We start from the raw sequence: 17,508 nt of genomic DNA, 5'->3' as shown, positions 1-17,508 counted from the left end.
CAACATTTGTAGTAATAAAATGCATTGCATGTGTCATTCCAATAGGTGGTGCATCACAAACATTATCACTGCTTTTACGAATCCCATACCAAATGGTGTATAACAAAGATATATGCATTGCTTTTGTCATTCCCACAGATGGTGCATCACAACATTTGTAGTAATGAAATGAATTACATGTATCATTCCAACAGGAGGTGCAACACAAATATTAGCACTGCTTTTACGAATCCCATACCAAATGGCATATAAGAGAGATATATGCATTAGATTTGTCATTTGAACAGATTGCGCATCATAACATTTACAGTATTGTATCTGAATACTACAAATGATTGTGATGCACCATCTGTTGGAATGACAAATGTGGTGCCTCGTATTGATTGCTACTTGCATTTTAAAATACATTCCAATAGATGGTGCACTGCAAATGTTAATGTTAAATGTTAAAGTTTATGTTGATTACTTAGATTCCAACCCATCTTAGACCAGTAACATAGCTGGATTACAATATGTCTGTGTTACAAATTTTTTCATTTATGATTTATTTGCTCCAATTAGGTGAAGTGCATTATTTAGCCCAAGATATTACATTTTCTGAAAGAGGCTACTGTCCAAAACCAATAAAAAGAGCACACAGACGTGCACTGTGTTCTAATTATGATCTGCTACTGGCTCCACAGGATAAACAAAACTCGCATCGCCTTGAGTGCACTTTAACATAATGTAGTGGCTGACAGACAAAGCTTCTACAAGTTGGCCCGCTTCCTACTTGGAGTGGTCAGTGCAGCAGGCTGGTAGGCTAAGCCTGTACGGCTGGAGTGTGGCCAGCTACCTGGAGTGACAGTGAATAATCCAGATGGAAATGAAAAGCCTTTCCACATCCTTCTGCAAGATTCTTTGCAGGCAGTCCCACTGGGGTACATAGGAGTGCTACGACTACCAAAGGGGTCTGATGGTCATGCAGCTGGAGAGAGTCTGTGCGTGGAAAATGGAGCCGATGTGCCGGAGCTCCCATCAAGAAGGAATGTGCCCGAGGAAGCTAAGAGATACTGTGTGTTGAGAAGAGGTCATGGAGGTGCAGAGAGACTTCAAGAGTTGAATAAGAGTGACGGGGTACTGAATAGACAAAGGTGATGAGAAGTTAGCCACGTTTCTGTAGGCAAATAAAAGAGTGCAAGCGTCATCATCTGGCATGAATGTGAAGGACACGAGGCTTGAGTAGGTGCATATCTGGAGGTGTTCTCGATGGGCTCTTGTGGAAGTAGAGGTGCCGCACAGTAAGGTCGGGGCCGAGAGCAGGCGAGCTCAGCTGACGTGACGTGAAGTGATCTTCTCCGCTCCACTCATAGCCTGCCACTGCACAACGAGGTACAGAAGTCCTTCTTTCGCTGTGATGAGAGCCAAGGCAATGCAGACATTGCAGGTTCACAGCTGGCCACCAGCTATTACCACACTGCAAATCTTCCAACTGAGATATGTCGTGGTTTGTCCGGGTCCACACAGAACACTTGGTGTAGTCAGCGGTTCTTTGCACTGTGGTGGGGTGGAGTGACCACGCAGTAAAGTGGGCACCGGGAGCGAGTGAAAGAGACCTCTGCTGACGTCACCAAGAAGCACTCTGCTCCCTGAATGATGACAGAGAGAGATATTCTTCTTCTTTAACTCTGAGTGATGAGGGGGAGCTTCAGAGAGCCATTGTAACCCCTGTCGGGAACAACTGCAGTGCAAATCTGTGAACTGAGCTGCTGTGGTGAAAGAAGTGAAACACACACAAGACAATCGTGATCTTCTTACGGCTCCCTTTTAAAATTCAGCGGCTCATCTTCTTTCTCCTAGCAGCCTTGGTGGCAGCTTTGTGATCCCAGGCGTGGTGATCCAAGGACTGCTGAGAATTGCAGTCCATTTTAAGTAGGGCTGTTACACCGTTATTAGGACACACTCCCAGACGACGAAAGAGTTAAAAGGTCATCTGTGCTGACCCTTCTTAATCTGGATGAATGGTGCGACTCAAACCACCTACACCTGACCACCAGCAAAACCAAGGAGCTGGTGGTGGATTTTAGGAGGCCCAGGCCCCCCATGGACCTCATGATCATCAGAGGTGACTGTGCAGAGGGTACAGACCTATAAATACCTGGGAGTGCAGCGGGATGATAAACTGGACTGGTCTGCCAATACTGATGATCTGTGCAAGAGAGGACAGAGCCGACTATACTTCATTAGAAGTCTGGCGTCCTTCAACATCTTCAATAAGATGCTGCAGATGTTCTACCAGACGGCTGTGGTGAGCGTCCTCTTCTACGCGGTGGTGTGCTGGGGAGGCAGAATAAAGAAGAAGGACGCCTCACGCCTGGACAAACTGGTGAAGAAGGCAGGCTCTATTGTAGGCACGGAGCTGGACAGTTTGACATCCGTGGCAGAGCGACGGGCGCTGAGCAGACTCCTGTCAATCATGGAGAATCCACTGCATCCACTGAACGGGATCATCTCCAGACAGAGGAGCAGCTTCAGCCACAGACTGCTGTCACCGTCCTGCTGCACTGACAGACTGAGGAGACCCCACACTATGCGACTCTTCAATTCCACCCGGGGGGTAAACGTTAACATTATACAAAGTTATTGTCTGTTATACCTGCATTGTTATCACTCTTTAATTTAATATTGTTATTATCAGTATGCAGCTGCTGGAGTATGGGAATTTCCCCTTGGGATGAATAAAGTATCTATCTATCTATCTATCTATCTATTATATAGTGCCTTTCCTATCTATCTATTATATAGTGCCTTTCATATCCATATATCTATCTATCTATCTATTATATAGTGTCTTTCATATACATCTATCTATCTATCTATCTATCTATTATATAGTGCCTTTCATATTTATCTATCTATCTATCTATCTATTATATAGTGCCTTTCATATCTATCAATCTATCTATCTATCTATTATATAGTGCCTTTCCTATCTATCTATCTATCTATCTATCTATCTATCTATCTATCTCTCTATCTATCTATCTATCTATTATATAGTGCCTTTCCTATCTATCTATCTATTATATAGTGCCTGTCATATCTATCTATCTATCTGATTAACGACAAGACTCAGCACCTCATTAAGCAGCTGGTTGGAGTGAAATTGGTTGGGGTTTGAGGCCCTGACTTAGGTGGTCTTCTGTTGGCTCCCTCACTTCACATTACACTTCTGTTTGGATGCCATTTAAAGAAAGAAATGAAGCAATTCAGAGGAACAAATCTTAAAAAAGCAATTCAATTAAAGTGACTTCACAAACAGGGCAGGGTAAGAATGAGAACCTGCAGGCTCGGTGGTCCTCCAGAACTGGACTTGGCGACCCCTGATCTAGGAGACAACCGTGCTAATTACTGCACCACCCTGACCCAGCCACGTCCACCAAATGCTGGCTGAGCGTGTTTGCAGATGAGTTGGGTGGGCTTAGTAAATGCGGGTGTACTTCTTTTTTTTTTACATTGTGGCCCCCTAGTGGCTAGGATGTTGCATTGCAATGCGCACGTCTCTTCCATCTGCACGTTTTGAGTTTTTGTGAGTCACCCTGGTGAAGTCTCATCATCCTGTCAGAACTCTAACTGTCGAATTATGAATTGGACTCTGCAGGCTCAGGAAGTGGACGGATGGGACTTCTCCTGAGAGGAGATTAATTTGTGAAAAGTAAACAGCTCACATTTTACAGTTCCCTCTGCAAAACGAGACCTCTGCCTCACCAAGTCCATCTGGAAAATGCAGTAAAACACTGCCATATAAAAGCTAATTGTTCTGGCTCATCGGTTAAATTTGGTACAAACCTCCCAAAGGCTCCATCATGAAGTGCTGCTACACTGAAAAGCTTGAACAAACACTCTTTACTCTGTTCCACTTCTTTAAGCCGGAGGGTTTGTTTCCCCTCATTTCCCAATCGGGAGTATACAAAAAAATAATAAAATAAAATAAAAGCTCATTTTAGACTCCAGCATATGACCAATCTCACTTTGTGACTCGGTTGGCAATATGGAGACGGGTAGAGGTCAGTGAAAAAGAAAACTGCACGGGTCAAAAGGAAGGAATTTGCTGCAGACAGTGGGCACTAGGTGGCAGTAGTTGTTGTCATGCGTGGTGACCCACAATGAGTGCCTTTACCTGCACACACAAATACAGGATAAGGGGAGCAGAAACCTCCTTTCCTAAAAGCCTCCATTTACAAGTACTGGAGTTCTACTTTGGCAAAACTCTCCGAAATCATCAGACTGTGCAAGAAGAATTCAACGTCAAAACCACCCGCCGTGTCCAATGACAAGCATAATTTTTGTGTTTCTCAAATATGTTTAGTCCTTCGTGTGTGTCGAACTAAGTGACATCCATTCCCTTTTTATGCCCTCGACCTCAGCCACAGATGATTTGTGGTATCAACACTGAACGCTGCGCCACCCGATCACACCATTTCATCATATCAATACGATTAGTTGGATCAAAACTAAACTGACATTTTATTTATAGGTTCCTGCTAACGGATTGCATGCAGCACACTCTTTTGTGCTGGAGCCCTGCAAGGGACCGGCGTACTGATGCATGTGCTTCTCACCTTCCACCCAGTGCAGCTGGGAAAAAAACAACCCAGTGTGACCACTAGGGGGCATTGCAGCACCCCTAAGCCCAGACACAGCCACACAGACTCAAGTACCAGTATAAATCAAAGGTTCATTTACACCAGTACCTTGTATAAAGGCTTTAAAAGGGGCACCCACCAAATGCAGCACTACTCTTCTCCTCTCTTCCTCTTCTTCACACCTCCAGGTGAGTTTTGTCCTCCGTCCTCCCGACTCCAACTCGCCTGAATGAGGTCGAGTGGTCTCTTTTATCTTGGACGCCGGAGTACTTCCGGTGCATGGATACAGCCTGATTGAAGCACTTACAGGTCAAAGTACGGATTGTCGATCCCTTCAGTGCCCGCTGGCGGACCCCTTGGCACTCAATAGGCCTCCCTCTCAGGACTACAGGTTCCAGCATGCCCTGCTGGTGTCCACGTGGGGATCGTAATCCAAGGAGGCTGCCACTTAACATATTGGGGAAGAAAATACCCCAAAAAAATTGTCTCCCTCCGGTACTTCTGCTGCACTGGCCTCCCGACTGTTCAGGCCCGGCTGGGATGCCAGTCTCTCTATGCCACCCATTACAGCAGGTATTTTTATTTCAATAAAATGAGTATTAGGTGGCATGGTGGCACAGTGGGTAGCGCTGCTGCCTCGCAGTTAGGAGACCTGAATTCACTTCCCGGGTCCTCCCTGCGTGGAGTTTGCATGTTCTCCCCGTGTCTGCGTGGGTTTCCTCCCACAGTCCAAAGACACGCAGCTTAGGTGCATTGGCGATCCTAAATTGTTCCTAGTGTGTGTGTGCCCTGCGGTGGGCTGGCGCCCTGCCTGGGGTTTGTTTCCTGCCTTGCGCCCTGTGCTGGCTGGGATTGGCACCAGCAGACCCCTGTGACCCTGTAGTTAGGATATAGCAGGTTGGACGATGACTGACTAAAATGAGTATTGTGTTAGGTTACGCGACATTTTTAGAAGTAACACGTTACTTTTAACACATTAGCCCCAATCCTGCTCCAGAGATTATGCTGCTCATTTCAGCACTGTAGGTTCAGCTCATCGACATCGATTTATCGATAAAGGAAAAAAATAAAGATAGGGTGAGAAGCTCAGTCATCCATGAGGAGCTCAGAGCAGAGCCGCTACTTCTCCGCATCGAGAGGAGTCAGATGAGGTGGCTCGGGCATCTGATCACGATGCCTCCTGGACGCCTCCCTGGTGAGGTGTTCCGGGCACGTCCAACCGGGAGGAGGCCCCGGGAAAGACCCAGGACACGCTGGAGGGACTATGTCTGTTTGCTGGCCTGGGAACGCCTTGGTACTCTCCTGGAAGAGCTGGAAGAAGTGGCCGGGGAAAGGGAAGTCTGGGCCTCTCTGCTCAAGCTGCTGACCCCGCGACCCGACCTCAGATAAGCGGAAGAGGATGGATGGATGGAAAAACACGTTCAATGAATAAAATCAAAGGAGTCCTATAGGGGAGCTGAGCTGAGAAGAAGGGGCAGGAGCAGGGCTGGATTAACTATTAAGCAAAATAAGCACATGCTTAGGGCATCGAGGGAAGTTAGGGAGGCACCACATAAATGTTGCATTGCCTGATTTACCACAGACGGTATGGTGCCACTGAACCAGGTTCCACATTAAATGAAAAAATTGCTTGCCTAATATATACATTTTCACACGCGTACGCTTAGGAGGCAGCCACCAAGCCCTAGGGTGAGTGATACTACAAGGGATACAGGGTTGATTGAACGTACTAATGCCTCACTCTCTCTTCATTAACAGAACAACAATAAGATAAACAAGAACTCACCATCCATATTTCCGGTCACTCAAAATGGCTTCCACTCAGTAATCCCAGCTCCATATTCCAGCGATGACGTCACTTCCGACTCCTCTTGATGACGCCACTCCCGGCTCCCTCTATGAAGACGTCACTTCTGGCTCACAGAGATAATGTCACTTCTGGCCCGCCATAACATAACGTCACTTCCATCCATCTGCTTGTGATGTCATTTCCTGCCACCATGTTGTATAAAAACCCAATGTATTCAAACCTCATCTGTCAAACGTTATTACTTTTGATCCTTTTTACCACTATTTATCCCAGGACATTATACGGGGTCGCTCCCCAACTCTTTGCAAGACTTTGTGACTCGTTTATTTCATCACAACATATAATAATAAAAATAATAATAATATTGGTTAATGATCCTTATTAATCTTGGGACTACAATAAAATCAGAATCTCGTAACTGCCACATAGTTCACAATGGCTCACGTGACTGTTCTTGTCTCCGTCGTGGTCATGTCAGCTGTTCCATTCAGTTGTCCACTGAGAGCGAGGGCAGCTCATATATTGTATATGGGGGGGGCACCAACATCTTTTAAGTGCTTAGGGCCTCTAAAAGTCCTAATCCGGCCCTGGGCAGGAGACTGAATATTCATATCCATATTGTGACCACTAGGGGGTGTTGCAGCATCTCCAGAGCTCAGACACAACCACCACAGCACATCCTGATGCAATTTAAAAGGTTTATTTTTACAAATACTTTACAAAAAGAATTACCCATAATACAGTCCTTCTCTTTCTCTTTTCCTCTCTCTTTCCACTCCTCCAGGTGAACTTTGTCCTTCTTCCACCTGACCCAGGTTCACTTCCAATGCCAGGGCATAGCCCGTCGGCAACACTTCTGGGTCCACAAAGTAGGGATCACGTATTCTTACAGCACACCCCTGGGTGCCCGAGCGCAGAGCCCGACAAGGTTCCAGTTCCCAGCATGCCTTGCAGGTGTCCACTGCGAGAGATGGCTTATCCCAGCCAATACATCCAGGCCACTAGATGGAGTCCTCCCTGCAACATGGAGGTGTCCCGGATTCCCCGCAGGTCATCATGGAAAATGGAGTTCGGCTGCACAGCCCTGTTGGATACCGTGGGTGCCACCAGGGGACGCTGCAGGGAGACACGAAGATTGTTGTTTCTATTATAACCCGGAAGTACTCCCAAGTCGTGGGGGTGGAAGGAGAGAAGTACTTCCGGGCTGAAGAAAATACAAGTCTTCATCTAACCCAGAAGTGCTATTGGATCACGTGGACTGAAGGACAGGAGCATTTCCGGGTCACGAACTATATAAAGGACTTTGGGAAACCCAGCAAGCTGAGCCGGAGTTGGGAGGAAGTGTGACGGAGCTGCTGGGTGGAGAGGAGGATTATTGTATCGATTATTGATTATTATTGTGTATTGTGGAGGTGGAGGTGCACATTATAGAAAAAATTAAAATTATCTCTGGTACTTTAACCTGGTGTCTGGACGTGTTGACTGTGGGTTTGGAGGAGCGACAGCGCCCTCTAGTGTCACACCACACAGGTAGCGTCAGCCAGGTAGGTTGCCATCTAGCGTATAAGGGAAGTAAGTAACCCTGCCAAGGTTGTCTCCTGCTGTCCTTCAATCCCATTGGCCAGGTAAGGATCTTCGGCCAATCCCTGCCAGGAAGCCAATGTGCCCACTGGCAAACTGGCATACTAGAGCAGGAAACAACTTGCCCTTCTTTGTGCCCAGACAGGTATGACAGTTTGGTGACCACGTGAGAGAGGTGAAACTGATGGTTTGGGCGCGGGCAGAGGAGAAATGAGGGGTACATCAGGGAAAAGGATTTTGAGGATGGAACTGCCAGGCAAGCAGAAAAGAGGAAGGCCAAAGAGGAGGCTTATGGATGTGGCGAGGCAGTCGGTGCGAGTGAAAATGATATAAAACACAGGGATAGATGAACAGATACGGGAGATCCAACATGGCGACCTCTTAAGGAGAGCAACCGAAAGAAGAAAAAAAAATGGAACCAGTCATTCAATAAAAAGGTACACAATACGAGTATGAAGTATGTACACTAACTGGACTTTATACAGTCAACCAATCTCTCTATTATCCATCCATCCATTTTCAAACCCGCTGAATCCGAATACAGGGTCACGGGGGTCTCTCTATTATAACAAAAAAATCTTGGGTCGAGACGTGATCATCTCGGAAAGACACTTTACACTTTGAGACAGAGACTTTTGCACGTCACGCCCTGCTTACAACCGATTTAAAACGAGTTCACGGACGTCTAACCTCGCAGTTGTTGGGATGCTTTTGGCAGACACACTTCATGTGCTCTCAGCTCTTAAAAATTGATGCGTTCAAGATGGCGTGTGAACGACTAAGCGAAGAAGAAAGAGCAGCGAGTCGAAAAGAGACACAAAAGCCTTGGCGAGAAACGACTGCACAAAGGAACAATAATAATAATAATCTACGTGCAAATTCATAAAATAAGGAAAGTAATAATCAGCCCAGGCCAAGTGGAACTGAAAACCTCGTAGGTCCAATTGGGGTCAGAAATAAAAGACGAAACGTGGGCGCGATGCACACGCAGAGCAAGTTAAAGAATATGAAACTTCGAAAGTTTCAAAAAAAAAAAGAAAGTAAAGATCACATTAGCACAAACAAATGGAAAATATTACTCGGAACAACAAAATTTGGACACAGGTGATAGGACAGAAGTACGTAGATGTTGTTGTTCTCCCCGTGTCTGCGTGGGTTTCCTCCCACAGTCCACAGACATGCAGGTTAGGTTTGTCCCTAGTGTGCGCGTGTGTGTGTGTGTGTGTGCCCTGCAGTGGGCTGGCGCCCTGACCGGGGTTTGTTTCCTGCCTTGCGCCCTGTGCTGGCTGGGATTGGCTCCGGCAGACCCCCGTTGTAGCGGTCCGGTGCCGCTAAGATTCACACCATCAAGATGACAGTGTTTTACTGTATTTATTTTTATAGAGGATCCCAGGGACGCTCCCAGCATTGGCCCGATCCGCACACACTCACAAAAAGAGCACACTGAGAACTGACAACAATTAAAGAATATAATGAAATTAAATAATATAAATGGAAACAAGGGCAGCACGGTGGCGCAGTGGTAGTGCTGCTGCCTCGCAGTTAGGAGATCCGGGTTCGCTTTCCCCGTGTCTGCGTGGGTTTCCTCCGGCCGCAATCCAAAGACATGCAGGTTAGGTGGATTGGCAATCCTAAATTGGCTCTAGTGTGTGCTTGGTGTGTGGGTGTGTTTGTGTGTGTCCTGTGGTGGGTTGGCACCCTGCCCAGTGCCTGTGTTGGCTGGGATTGGCTCCAGCAGACCCCCGTGACCCCCCGTGTATTCGGATTCAGCGGGTTAGAAAATGGGTGGATGGATGGATAAATGGAAACAATAATACCACCCTGTACCCCTACGGTGATATTACATTAAACATAAATACAAACCACTCCACACAGCAAAGTCCATGGAAACCACACCGGATGAAATGAAAGATGACGAGAGTGAGTCCAGAGATCTGCACGCTGAAAGGCAATGAAACAACAGTCACACAGGGTGAAGACGGGTGGATGGTTCAGCAGCGCTCCTGTTCTTGAGGGGAAGCCAAGGAATCACAATCAGTCCTCAGCACACATGGAAGATGGAAGACGATCCACACCCCAACAACGAATACAATCCAGGACACAAAACTAATTACGGCTTAATTGACAGAAGGCAGTCCGACAGGTAAATGAAACACAAAACACTTTTTTTTTATTTCCCTTGGCCACCTGCCCTCCTTTTAAACGCCTCTGACCACCTTTGACCCCAACAGCCCCTGCAGGGACTGCTGGGAGATGCAGTTTTAATTCATAGTAGCGCTGCTACACCGTGACCCTGTAGTTAGGATATAGCGGGTTGGATAATGGATGGATGGATGTAGATACCAGCAAGGCTTTAAAGTTTAAGTCAGAGACTCGTAGATCGTCAGATTCGTGTTACCATCAGGTAGTGAGAAGTTGTGTTGCCTACCAATGAAGAGGCGTATCGGCAAGAATTAAAAGATTTGTTGTTTGGTGAAAGTGAAATCCACAAGCACTGCAGTCTACAATAAGCTTGTCGCGATTCATTCAATGCTCGAAGTGTAGATTTACACAATAATGGACCATACGCTATGAGAATCTGTGGTCCTGCAACAATAAAAGCTACGATAAGTTTAATTTCGAAGAAACCACAATTCAGTCAGGTGAATATTTATGATCACGGAGAAGCAATGCAACATAGAATCGAAGGAGTATGTGACAATACCAATGAAAATAACAATCTCTTTAAATTGTATATCTGGATAACCAAACCAGGGGCGAGCGAAGTGAGCAGGGGGTGGAGCAAATAACCAAACCCGGGGGTGGGTGAGCGAAGTGAGTAGGGGGGCGGAGCAAATAACCAAACCTGGGGGTGGGCGAAGTGAGCAGGGGGCGGAGCAAATAATCAAACCCGGGGGTGGGCGAGCGAAGTGAGCAGGGGGTGGAGCAAATAACCAAACCCGGGGGTGGGCAAGCGAAGTGAGCAGGGGGCGGAGCAAATAACCAAACCCGGGGGTGGGTGAGCGAAGTGAGCAGGGGGCGGAGCCACCTAGTATATATAAAACAAAGAAACATGTCATACAGTACAGTTTAATAGTAAGTCACATAATAATCTATTCTAATCTATTAAATCTAATCGAATTTAATTGAATCTTTTAAAACAGAATACACCAAGTGATTTTGTAAACATCTGGCCCAGAGGAAGGACTTTTCCGAAATGTGTCAGCCCTTCAAAGATATACTGTACATTGATTTTTGGTTTAAGAATTTTCTGACGTAGGCTTGGTTTGGCTGGGTGTGGAAATGACAGCTCAGAACTGCAGGAAGAAATTCTGGGGTGTCAGCCGCGTTGTTCCTTTTATTCACCCGGAGACAAAAAAAGCGAAAATAAAAAAAACAGAAATAACGCCTGATGACGTGCGTCCCTTTATATAATAAAGGCTTTAAGGTGGTCAGTTATGATACCTCTTTCCAGGATGCCTGGGGTTTTATGGCAGCGGGACCTGCCTAAATGTCTACACCAGGTGACTTCTCGGCACTGTGGGGTAAGAAGGAAGTGACATCATTAGCAACAGCGCCCCCCCTTATCTCGGTGGGTTACTACACACTGTACCTCGACTGAGCCTTCGTGGAGGTCCTGCAATGCACATGTGTGACTTTGGAGAAAATCTCATTTTGTCCAAACTGGAGGTGTAATACTCTGCTGACAGAAAAAGTTGCCGACTGTGGTTTATATGGAGGACATTTTAAAGACAGAGCTTTTGAATGGACATTTATTTTTCTCTATTATATAAAAAAAAAATCCTGGAACGAGACAAGACTTTTTTGAAGAGATTTTTTCAAGTCCCACCCTCCTCTCCACCATTTCCAGTTAACGGCCCGCACCCACAGCCCTCTCACCTCTCATTGGTGTGAATACTTTTGTCAGAAACACTTCTTGATCTCTCAGCTCTTATAAATTTTATGGTTTTCCTCACTATAAGTTTCCAATTAAAGAAGATGTATTATGTCCAAATGTTATTGATGAATTTCATCCCGAAGGGTTATCAACAAAAGAAATGAGTAGACGGGCAATCCTAGCAGTGATAAACGATGAAGTCAAACGAATTAACGGAAAATTTGTCAAACAGTTACACGTCAGATTGGTTAAATGCGTACCAATAGACTACACTGAAACAGTTGCTGTCGATGGTGCGGAAGATGAAAACGACAACTTACAATATCATGAAGAATATCAACAACCATTAACACCGTCTGGTCTTCCACCGGCCGAATTACTGTTGAAAGGAGGATGAATCCAAGGAAGGTAACGTAGTCCATCTTCAGGGGATAACATGAGACACCAAAGGAGATTTTGATATGCCATTCATATTAAAATGTTTACAGTTTCCCGTTAGAATAGCAAAGACAATTAAGAAATCACAGGGACAAACATTCGAAAAAGTTGTTTTATTTAATAGAGAGAAAGAAACGAAATTCAGTCACGGGCAGTAATACATTGCGTTGTCACGATGAAAGTCCAAACACAGAATCAAAATTCAATGTGGTATTGACGAAAAGTTAATTCAAAAACAGTTTTAAAAAGTACTTGCATGTTAATTTCAAAGCCAAACAGAATGGGATCAAATTACACAACAAATACCTCTGACGCAACATTAAACATAATTTAATTTCAAATTATTACGTTTTACTATTCTTTACTATGGTTAAATACTCGCTGTAATGTAAAATTGTTACTTCTTATACGTATGTAAAAATTTCCATGAAAATAACAAATCTATCTATCTATTATATAGTGCCTTTCACATCTATCTATCTATCTATCTATCTATCATATAGTGCCTTTCCATCTATCTATCTATCTATCTATCTATTATATAGTGCCTTTCCAATCTATCTATCTATCTATCTATTATATAGTGCCTTTCCTATCTATCTATCTATCTATCTATCTATCAATCAGATATTGCCTTTCCTAACTATCTATCTATCTATCTATTGTCACGCACGCGCGAATAGGAGACCGTGGATGGACCTTAAACCGCTTCGGAAGAAGTTCGCCGGCAGGGAGTGGTGGGGTACTAACCTTTCTCCTTTGATTTCTTCCAGGAAAAAAGACGCTCCGCCATCATAAGCCTTCCCACAGTATGCTTACTTCCGCCCTTCCTCCACCATCTTTCCTGACGTCATCAGTCCCATCCTCCCTCACGGTTCCTTCCCAGCATTCCTCCACTTCCGGCTCCTCCCTTATAAAATGGCCGCCGACGCCTAGAATGGCGTCGCGCATTTGAACCTGTTTTGTGTTTATGTTTGACCTGAGTTTTTTTTGAATTGTGGATTGTCTACAATATACGGGGCCGGAAATCCCCAAAACTTTATGCTGCTTATTATTTCATCTTTTACACTGGCGTAGCCGGCAGGATACAAGTCGGAGAAAAATGACAGAAGGACAAGACCTCAACACAGTGCTGCAGGGGATGAACACCCAGATCCTGGCCCTGCAGCAAGCGCAAGCCGCTACCACCCGGGAGTTGGAGGAAATGAAGGCCAGGTTGGCAGAAGCCCGGAGGGTAAGACCTGATCCGCCTCGTGGGAACCGACAGAGCCCTCTCGACGCGCTGCGGAAGCGCCGCAAAGGCCCAAAGAAAAGCCGGCCTCCCCACGCTGTTACAAGTGCGGTGAGACCGGCCACCTACTGCCGACCTGTCCGTCGCACCCGCTGGCAATTTTAAACACGGGAGTGGTGTTATTGAATGGGCACTCGGTGGTGGCTCTGTTTGACATTACCATTGTCGCTCACCGTTATGTATTACCGCGACAGTGGCTTAAGCAACATTTGCAAGTCACTTGTGTTACATCTCCTGGAAGGGGCAGTTGTCTAATTTGGTGGTCGCTGTGTTGCCCGAACCCCCCTATCCAGTGATTTTGGGTCAAGACTGGTCACACAGAAACTGCGGTAAGACACACACTGCTCCCGGGGCCTCACTGGGTCTGGCTATGAGGGGACGAGGTGCCCTTCCCGCGGTCTCCACGCCGTGCTCTGGGGCAAGCCCTAATGGCGCAGGCACATCGGGGGACGCTTCCTCGGCGACGGACCCTGACCCGGAAGTATCCGCCGGAGAAGGGACTAGCCAGGGAACGCTTCCGCTAACCCGCTCACAAGACCCCCTGAGCAACTTGGACCATCAATTTCGGTCCACGCCTGCCTCATTTAAAAGGGAGCAGTGGAATGACGATTCCTTGCGGTTTGCCTGGAATGCGATTGTTCTTCCAGGCAGCTCACAAGCTGACGGTTCCATGCCATGCGAGCCCTTCTTTGTTCTGGAAAATGATCTGCTGTATCGGGAGGCAACCCACGAGGGCGAGGTGCGGAAATTGTTGCTAGTGCCGCGTACCTTCCGGCGGGAGGTATGTGAACTAGCTCACGCTCACCTCCTAGGCGCCCACCTCAGGGCCGAAAAAACTTTGGAGAGGATCCAACTCCGCTTTTACTTGCCTGGGATCAACGAGGAGGTCCGGCGCTTCTGTCAGTCCTGTCCGGAATGTCAGACTCGCCAGATTCCTAGGAGGGACAGCACTCCTCTCGTCCCAATACCCCTGACAGATATCCCTTTGACAGAATAGGGGTGGACTTAGTAGGACCCCTGGAACCCTCAAACTGTGGCCATAAGTACATATTGGATGGTGGATTACGCTACCCGATACCCAGAGGTGGTTCCCCTGCACTCCGCTAACACAAAAAACATCGTAAAGGAATTAGTCAACCTATTCTCTAGAGTTGGTATCCCCAAAGAAGTCCTCACGGACCAGGATACACCCTTCACCTCAGATACATTCAGGGAGGTTGCCAGATTACTGCGAATAAAGCACCTGAAGGCGTCTGTCTACCACCCTCAAACAGACGGGCTGGTAGACTCGTTTTAATCAGACGCTTAAACAGATGCTCCGCAAGGTAGTCAACGCCGATGGCAGGAATTGGGACCAGCTCCTACCGCTCGTGCTTTTTGCTTACCGGGAAGTGCCCCAGGCCTCTACGGGCTTCTCCCCTTTTGAATTATTGTACAGGCGACAACCCCGAGGACTTTTAGACATACTAAAAGAGGGCTGGGAGACTGAGGCCCTTCCCTCCTCCAATATATTGGAGTATGTGGCGCAACTGCGCGACAGACTAGCTAAAATCAGGCCACTCCTAAATGACCATGTGACTCGTGCGCAGGCAGCGCAGGCCCGGTGTTACAACCGCAACTCTGTCCTCAGAGAGTTCCACCCGGGGGATCGAGTGATGGTGCTCGTTCCTACCTCCCATTCCAAGTTGCTAGCTCACTGGCAGGGGCCATACGAGGTTAAGGAAAGAAAGGGACTCGTCGACTATTTAGTTAAACAACCTAATCGTCGGCCGAGCGAGAGGATCTACCATGTCAATTTGTTAAAACCTTGGACGAACAGGGAGGAGTCTCCCGACACTCGTAGATCCCTCTCCATATTCGCTAGCACGTCTGCCCTTAACCTCGGTGATGAGCTGACACCCTTACAGCGGCAGGAGATAACCCAGGCAATCCAGGCCGTTCCCGAAGTAGTGAGCGAGTCACCGGGCCGGACCTCGCTGGTTGCGCACGATATTGTCACGGACCCCGTAGTAATTATCCGGGAGAGGCCCTATAGACTCCCGGAGGCAAAACGCACCGAAGTGGAACTGGAGGTGCAACGGATGTTGGATATGGACATTATTGAGGAAAGCCATAGTCCTTGGTCCAGTCCTATCGTCCTCGTTTCCAAGCCGTCTGAATCAGGTCTCCAAGTTCGACGCCTACCCGATGCCCCGCGTTGACGACCTACTTGAGCGGCTGGGTGCGGCTCGATACTTGACTACTCTTGATATGACGAAAGGGTATTGGCAAATTTCCTTAACGGCATCTGCAAAAGAAAAAACGGCCTTTAGCACCCCTAGTGGACATTGGCAATACAAGGTCCTCCCATTTGGGCTGCACGGGGCCCCGGTGACATTTCAACGTCTGGTGGACAGAGTGCTGAAGCCCCACCAGTCCTATATTGCCGCCTACCTGGATGACGTCGTCATCTATTCCGGCACCTGGGAGGAGCATCTATTGCAGGTCTCTGCTGTCCTCGCAACACTGGCTAAAGCCGACCTCCGCATTAACCCCCGTAAATGTTTTTTTGGCTTAAAGGAGGCCAAATATTTAGGCTACCTTGTGGGACGAGAACAGGTGAGACCCCAATGTTCCAAAGTCAAAGACATCCTGGAATGGCCCCGTCCGTATACCAAGAGACAGGTGCAGGCTTTCTTGGGGTTGGCGGGGTACTACCACCGGTTCGTACCCAGTTTCTCCGAAAGGGCAGCACCCTTGACCAATTTAACAAAGAAGGGCGCTCCCCTGTACGTGGTATGGAACGACAAGGCGCAACATGCATTCAGTGACCTAAAAAAGGCCCTGACGTCGGCACCTGTATTAAGGACCCCTGATTTTGGGCTTCCTTTTATCCTCCAGACCGACACTTCGGACACAGGCCTGGGCGCCGTGTTGAGCCAAAGTGTCGATGGTGTTGAACACCCCGTGATGTACTTGAGCCGGAAACTGCTGGACCGATTATGTGCATTTGTGACTTTTATGTCTGCTGCTGTAACCCTGCAGTTTCTAAGGGGTTAATAGATAGATGGATAAACTATAGATAAACTATCTATCTATCTATCTGTCTATCTGTTATTTAGTGCCTTTCTATCTATCTATCTATCTATTATATGGAGCCTTTCACATCCATCTATCTATCTACCTATTAGATAGATAGATAGATAGATAGATATGAAAGGCACTATATAATAGGTAGATAGATAGATGGATGTGAAAGGCTCCATATAATAGATAGATAGATAGATATGAAAGGAACTATCTATCTATCTATCTATCTATCTGTTATTTAGTGCCTTTCACATCCATCTATCTATCTATCATATAGTGCCTTTCATATCTATCTATCGATTGTCACAGGAGGCTGGGGGTCAGACCCAACCAGGACAGCGGGAAGGACCGGGAGGTAGTCTATACGTTCCCCGGGCCACGAGAGGGCAACTGCCCAGGAGGTTGAGAGGACCATAGGGAAGGAGCAAGGGGGCTCAAGCCCAATAGAGCCCGTGGCAACCGCCAGGGGGCGTCCGAGCGTCGTGGAGCCTGGGAGAACACCACTTCTGCCACACCTGGGAGGGTGGAGAAAGGACCTTCCAGGAATGCCCGGAGTGCTTCCGGGTGCAAAGGCAGCACTTCTGCCACACCAGGAAGTGCTGCCGGAAGAGCATCATCAAGCACCTGGAGCACATCTGGGTGGAAATAAAAGGGGGTGCCTTCCTACAGTTGGGAGCGGGAGCAGGACGAAGCTCCCGTGAGGAGAGGACAGGCAGCCCACGGACGACAGGGTGTTTGGTGCAGGAAGAACTGTGAGTGTGCGGGACTGGTGTTTGGGGACATTTGTTATAATAAAGCGTGTGTTATTATGAACAGT

Source organism: Polypterus senegalus, chromosome 3 (assembly GCF_016835505.1).
Source record: "Polypterus senegalus isolate Bchr_013 chromosome 3, ASM1683550v1, whole genome shotgun sequence".
Taxonomy (NCBI): domain Eukaryota; kingdom Metazoa; phylum Chordata; class Cladistia; order Polypteriformes; family Polypteridae; genus Polypterus; species Polypterus senegalus.
This window is presented reverse-complemented; position numbering follows the sequence as displayed.